Source organism: Globicephala melas, chromosome 2 (assembly GCF_963455315.2).
Source record: "Globicephala melas chromosome 2, mGloMel1.2, whole genome shotgun sequence".
Taxonomy (NCBI): domain Eukaryota; kingdom Metazoa; phylum Chordata; class Mammalia; order Artiodactyla; family Delphinidae; genus Globicephala; species Globicephala melas.
Window position 1 is genome coordinate 93,266,543 of NC_083315.2, and position 7,400 is coordinate 93,273,942.

Sequence of the window (7,400 nt, forward strand, 5' to 3'; positions counted from 1 at the left end):
GTGGAAGGGCTCCACCTCTTCCTCTAAACCTTTCCTGAATGAATGCTGCCCCCACCCCACTCCACCAAGGCAGCTGTGCCAACGCCTGGGGCCCTCACCTTTCCTCACCCTGGCACACCCAGTAGCCCAGAGGTCCCCCACTGAAAAGGATCTGCTGCTTCATCTGGAGAGAGGAATGGATTCATCAGGTCTCCAGAGCCACCCCTTCTCTGCCTCCAGGCAGGGGACTCTCTCTACCCAGTCGCCACCAGACCCATCAGGAAGGGTTAACTGCCTCAGAACGGGAGAGCAGAGAGAGAGAGAGAGATGCGGCTGAGAGAAAACACGCTGCACACCCCTCCCCCACCACGTACGACCAGACTGACAGCCGGGACAGACTGGCTGCTCCGTCATCTCCAGTCCAGCCGCCAGGCACCTCCCCCACTGCCCGCCGCAGTCCCTGCAGACCGCCTGCCCTCGGGTCCAGCCACCTGGCACAGGGCAGGGCACCACAGCGGGGAAGCGCAGTCCTTGCGGTGGTGGCGGTAACCACTTTCCCCTTCCTCCATTCCACGCCCTGGTCCTGTCTTTCCTGGGAGTGGGGCAGCTGTTCTCTTGCCCCCCCCCCCAAGAGTGCGTGAACTCTAGGTGTCAAGATCACTGACTGAGCTACCTGGTCCCTCATCCCCACTGGACAAACTGGAGGTCACGGTGCCTTGGGGCAGGGATACCAGGACACCAATTGAATGCGGCTGCAGCACTTGCCCCCCTCCCCCGTCGCAGGAAGGGGGGTGTTGGGGAATAAAGAAAGCTGGACTTTTATAGTCCTTTTATCTGACCCACTCCCTCTTAAAGGGATCGAAACCCCCTGCTTAAAGGGATCTCCAGAAATTATTTGCCCCCAGGCAAATCCAAGTGCAGCCGTCTGTTTGGTCTTTACCTGCTGGGGCCCCTTTCCCTAGGGATGGGGGAAGCAGAAGTGCTCTCCCTGTGACTCTGAGCTGGCGGGGCAAAGCCCCCTCCTGCCGCCAAGGAGCCAGCTGTTGAGCGCCCAGCACGGAACAGGACCTCTCTTTCCTCTAATGGCACCCACTGCCACAGGATGAGGGGGAGGTCAAGTTGAGGCAGGAGCCTGTGTGGGCCCAGTCTCTGCATAAGAGGGAACAAGGGGGGCTACGTGTACTCAGACCTTGGGGAACACATGTCCATGGCGCGGTGTCCAAAACCCCCATCTGTCCAGTGCTAGCCTCCAGATTGCTGGCCAGGGGAAGTCTTTGCAGGCTGCCTGCCTCCCCCCGACCCCCGAAAAAGCTGTTTCTGCGTTCTCCTTCCTTCTCACAACTCCCAACTCCCACCCTTCTTAGGGCCTCAGGCCTTCCCCTTGGGGTGCCCTCTCTGCCCCTTACCCAAGTTGCCTCCACCGAGGCCCCAACAACTGCAGACTAAACCCCATTTCAGGCTCTTTCCTGTCCTTGTCGTTGAGTCCCCGGAGTTCGCCTCACCCTCGTGGGCCCTCCAACCCCCCTCCCAGCCAAGAGGGTGGGGGATGGGCACACCTCGGCTCCCGGGAGCCCGGCGGAGCTGCATCCTCGCCCTCCTGCTAACGCGGCACCTCAGTCCTACCCGGCCCTTGCGGCCGCAGGGTTCGAGGAGGGTGGGTGTGAAGGGGGGAGGTGGTTACGAGGGCACTCCAGACCGAGAAGGAGAGTCGGAAGCAGGCTTCCAATGAAGCCACCCCTTCTGCCCCTCCTCCCTTCGCCCGTGGAGGGTCGAGGCTGCCGCCGGAGGGCTTCCCGGGCGCTTGGGAACCCGCCAAGGCCCCCACCCGTGCCACTCCCTGGAGGAGAGGCTCCCCCAAGGACCGGAGCTACGAGCCCTCCCCCCGCACCTCCCGCAGCTGCTGCAGCCTCCGGCTGAGGTCAGGCTCCACCTCCTTTCTCCGGAGGGAGAGCGCGAGGGTTGTTTGTTGTTGGGGTGTGAGAGGGAGAAGGTTCGAGATCACCTGGCCCAGTGGGCACCGGCCCCGGGAGCGGGAGCGGGGCCGGGTGGGCTGGGTTCGGCGGGAGCCGGCTGCAGAAGGTCGAGGACTCACCTCACCCACCCCCACCCGCTCCGGTTCTGCAAAAGCGGCCCCATCCGCCTCTCTAGTTCTTCCATCCAGCCGCCCACTCGCCCTTGCCCCCGCCCAGCTGTCCATCCTCGGAAGGATTCTGGAGGGGTCAGAATGCCCCCGGCCAAAGGGCCAGCCCTTGGGTTACCACGAGGAACCAGACTGGGGTTTTTTTGTTGTGGGTTTTTTGTTTTGTTTTTTTTTTTTTTGCTCTCAAGAAGCTTCCAGTCGGGGGCTGGGATGTGTTCGGGGTAGAAGGACAAGTAGACAGAAAACAGCTTGACAAACATAACTTCTTGACAGGAACACGCAGTGGCTGCTGAGGAAGCCAAAGGAGGGGTGCCAAGGTCTGCCTCTGGTGTGGAGCTGGGGTGAGGTGCGAGAACGTTCGAGAAAGGGCTAAGCAGTGAGCAAAGTCTTTATGAAGGCGCAGGCATTCTCCACGCAGACCTGCCATCGGTAGGGGCAAAGTTAAGGACGCCCCGGGCAGGGGTCTTCGCTTGAGTAAAGGCGCAGAGCTGTGAAGTAGGCGGTGAGTCGGGAGTTGAGGCTGGAGCGGGACTGGAGCCACCCGGGTTTGTAAGCCCTGCCATGGGGCTTCATCCCAAGGTATCGCTCACGGAAGGCTCTTAAGGGGAAGGAAGGTCCTGGTCAGATCTGGGCGTGACAGAGATCTGGGGAGGCGAGTTGGGGGAGCAGAGGGGTATAGCTCATGCAGGGGGCCTGTTGCCCCTTGGTTTCCACCCAACGCTGGCTTCTCGGAGGGACGGTTTACCTCGGGTCTCCGCCCTTCCTTCCAGGTGGGTTGGGCAAAAAGGGTCTATCCTTAGGGAAGAGTCCCCTCTCAGCGCGGCTCCCACCGCCAAGTACGGGTTCTACCTTCTCTCTCCCCGGGGAAGGGATGAGGAGGGTCCAATTCCTCCGTCTCCTCCCTCGCCCCTTCTAAGCCGTCCTGCCATTTCCTGGAGCAGTGGCAAGAAAGAAGTCGGCAAGCAGGGGGACCAGCTTTGCCCTCCAGGTGCTCTTTCTCTGCTCCACTTGGGACTGGAATTCTCAGGCAGTGAACATTGATGATTAAAAACCATATAGAGCTGGTTTCGTCTTCATCCCAATCCCAGGAGGCAGGCATGATCACTGTTGCCATTTCACAGGTTAGGAAACTGAGGCTTAGAACGGTTAATGCCTGTCCCAAGTCACACAGGTGAGACTTATATCCCAGCTTGCCTGACTCTCAGGTCAGGGTTGGATCCCCTGGACCCAGCCCACAGCCCTGATTTCTATGAGCCTGGACAGCCATGCCCCACTGTCTGCCCCTTTGGACCACGACCACTGTTGGTATTGCCAGGTCGAGTAGGACAGGGTGGGAACGTATCAGTGAAGCCTCATACGATCGCCCTGCACTTTCTAGCCTTTTCCCAGACACCTGGAAGCAAACTTTCCAGGGCTTTTCTTTGGGGTCTCCAGCACAGGTCATACCCATTCCTGTTTGTTCCTGGAGCTCCCTGGGCTCTCTGTCTCCGGAATCCTCATCCTCAGAGACTCAAGCCTGACTTCCTGGGAAGGTCTTCTGAAGCTCAGGTGAAGGTCTCCCAAAGCTTAGGTCCACCTCACTCCCTGATGTTCTGGACTCCCAGGGGTCCCACACTGCCTCCTGCTATGCCTTCCTGACCATCTCCTGCTTTGCCTGGGTCTCTGTGATGAGTCTATAAACCCTGGAAGACAGGACTGTGGCTTCAACTTCCTCTTTATGGTTTCCTGTGTGTCTCGCATATCCTTGGATCCAAGGAAGGATGGCATTATAGGTCCCTCAGAACCTAGCTCCAGGATAGCCCTCTACCTCTCCCCTTGAACAGATCCACTCAGGGGTCCCAATTTGGCAACCTCTGAGCAGAATTCAGCAGGCAGACAAGTTCTGTTTGACAAGCTTTTTTTCTCACAGGGCTTTCAAAAAAGATTAAAATTAGGAGTCAATGCTGAAATGTTTGGAAATTTAAAAGAAAAATCCAGATTTACAGTTTCTCTTGAAAAATCAGAAGATCTGGCTACCTTTGGCCCATGTTTCCACGTGCAACAGTTAGGCTGGTGCCAAGTAGCAAATGCCATCTTTACATGGCAGGCATGCTCCAGTGTGCCGTGGTTCCACCTTGCCCTCTTCCACCATTTATGTGTGTCTGACCCCTGAAGGTCTTCAGGTTTGTGATCCTTGCACTCTGGCCTCAGAGACACAGATGGGTGTCATGGTCCAGGCCTTTGGAGTGTCTGCCTCCCTGGGCCTTACTTGGAGATCCTCATTACATTCTCATAGCCTATTTCTCATAATACCTTTATTATTGTTTACTGAGCATGCTCCAAGATTCACGGGCCCAGGCTGCAGATGAAAAGGGAAATGAAATGTGGTCCAGAGTGTGTGGGCTCTTCTGGGTGACATGGTGTAATGCTTGGCAAATAGTAGGTGCCTAATAATGTTTGATGAGCTGAATAGTAAATGGTAAATGGCAACTGAATAAATAAATTAATGGAGTGGGGAGGATGGTTCCAAGAAACGCGAAACGTCTGTGATGATCTGGGTGTGGGTCGCTTGGGACCTCAGCTTCCTTGGGGTCACTGCTATCAAGACACTTGTCCACTCAGATATCAAAATAGGAGTATGTTAAGGGGATCCCTCCTTTGAGGAACCCAGGGGGCTATGGACTGGAAATCCAGGAGTGTACCCACTGTGATTCCTTGAACCCAGACCCGCAGACTCCTGGGACCATGAGGAAACCCAGATCTGGAATGGGCCATGTCTTCCAAAGCCAGGGGTCTTACAGAAGGCCTGGGCAGGCACTCAACACGCATTTCTTTCTTTAATCTTCAACAGCCCTTTTAGGTTAATATTATTCTTAAATTTACAAATGAATAAGGACACTGAGACCTGAAGAGTCTAAGTAACTGCTCAAGATCACACAGGCTTGGAGTGGTTCCTACCTTTGCTTTTTAAAATATGGCACTTAGGGCTTCCCTGGTGGCGCAATGCAGGGGACACGGGTTCAAGCCCTGGTCCGGGAAGATCCCACATGCCAGGAACAACTAAGCCCGTGTGCCACGCGCTCTTGAGACCGCGTGCCACAACTACTGAAACCCGTGCGCCTAGAGCCGGTGCTCCACAACAAGAGAAGCCGCTGCAATGAGAAGCCCACGCACCACAATGAGGAGTAGCCCCCACTCACCGCAACTAGAGAAAGCCCGCGTGCAGCAACGAAGACCCAACGCAGCCAATAAATAAATAAATAAAATGTAAAAACATAAATATGGCACTTAGCGTAAAGGGTTAACAGAGGTCTCACCCTTTGTAGGTCTAAAACCTTTGCTCTTTTCACATGTCATGTAGTGTAGTGGTTAAAGAATACAAGCTTTAGCCAGACTCCCCGAGTTGGAGTCCTGGCTCTATAGCTTCTTAAAACATGCAAAGTACTTAGAACAGTGTCTGACCCACAGCAAATGCCCTCAGAGCATTAGCAGTTATGAGTCTACTTCATCATGCCCCCATTCTGCCATGCCTGCAGTCTGCCCTGTTTCTGTATTGGTATTGGAATCCAGTCCTGCAAGCCCTGTTTACACCCCTGTCTCACACTGGAAGCCCCTACTACGTGGTGCCCGTGGCTGTATTCTGTCCACCCAGCTGCAGTGTGTCCCCCTCTGGCCTCAGTCAGGCTGGATGCCTCTCTTTGCTACGTCTGGGGGAGGAGCCAGCCTCTCTCCCCATGGCTTTCCCACTTCACCCTCCCAACACCAGGGCAGTCTCCATGACCCCAGCCATCTTCGTCTGAATTTGGAAAGATTTTCGGTGGCATCGTTAATCACATTCCCCAAGCCTCCATCTCCTACAGGCTTCTAGCCATAGCCACTGATCTCCCCAGTCTTCTGAAACCAAGAGCAGAGGCAGAGAGTCACTGGTGGCTCTTTGGCCGTCTTCCTTCAACCTCAATGAATGCACAGGAGCCCAAGATCAGCTTTTCCCAGCAGAGACACCCCCTGGAGAGGCCCCCAAACTAAAGTCTGGGCCACAAGTGCCATGCTAACCAACCACAGCGCCACTGACACCTGGCACTGTTCAGGCACCAGTGGACCTGAAAGGTGATGCTGATTACATTGCGTCTGACCTGGACAGCCACCCCTCCACCCATCAGAGGAGAGCCCCTCTGAAACTCAAGAACCCCCAGCCAAGAGTATATGACCCAGGCAAGACTGAGTCAGAGAATAAATCGCTGGTCAGGTGACACCAGGAGTCAGGCATGAGGTCTGACAAATCATTTCCCCTGATTTGGGAATATTATCCTAATTTTTAAAAATCTTACAAGGGGATTTGCAAAAATCATGATTGGTTATATGGGCAATGCTTCTTCTTTACTGAAATGCATATGGGGAAGTCAGCAATTTTGTTTTTCATTTGTTTCTCTCTGTCAGAGTGTGTTCTGTGGTGATAGATAACATTCCCGGAGAGATTCCATGAGCTCAGAACTGGGTTTATACACTTATACAAGAGTCCTTTATACACTCTTCTAATCTTCAGCCAGTCTTATGAAACAGGTAGCTATTATTCCCATTTTACTGATGAAGAAACTGAGGCAGAGAAGGGTTCGATCGCTTACCAGAGTCACACAGCTAATAAGTAGAGGAGCCAGGATTCAGATCCCAGCCTTGTCACTTTTTTTTAACATAAATTTATTTATTTATTGGTTGAGTTTGGTCTTTGTTGCTGCGCGTGGGCTTTCTCTAGTTGCGGGGAGTGGGGGCTACTCTTCCTTGCGGTGCATGGGCTTCTCATTGTGGTGGCTTCTCTTGTTGCGGAGCACGGGCTCTAGGCACGCGGGCTTCAGTAGTTGTGGCTCACGGGCTCTAGAGCGCAGGCTTAGTAGTTGTGGCGCACGGGCTTAGTTGCTCTGCAGCATGTGGGATCTTCCCGGACCAGGGCTCGAACCCCTGTCCCCTGCGTTGGCAGGCAGATTCTCAACCACTGCCACCGGGGAAGCCCTCAGCCTTGTCACTTTTAGTTGTTCCTTCATCTCTTGTTCCTAAATGAGCTTCCCCAAACCTCCATTTCTGTGTTTTCCAAATGTCTGTTAGCAAGTAGTTTGGATTTTACACATGAAGTTGCTGTGAGCAACATTCATCTCACTATTAGATAGGGAAGCAAAATGTTTTGAGTGTATTTTCATATTTCTTTATAAAAAGAATATTCCTTTTGCAAACCCTCATCAAAAGTACCCTTTGCTTACCCTCTGCACTCATGTTGACACTGAAATAATGTGGTCTTTCAGGGACATCACAT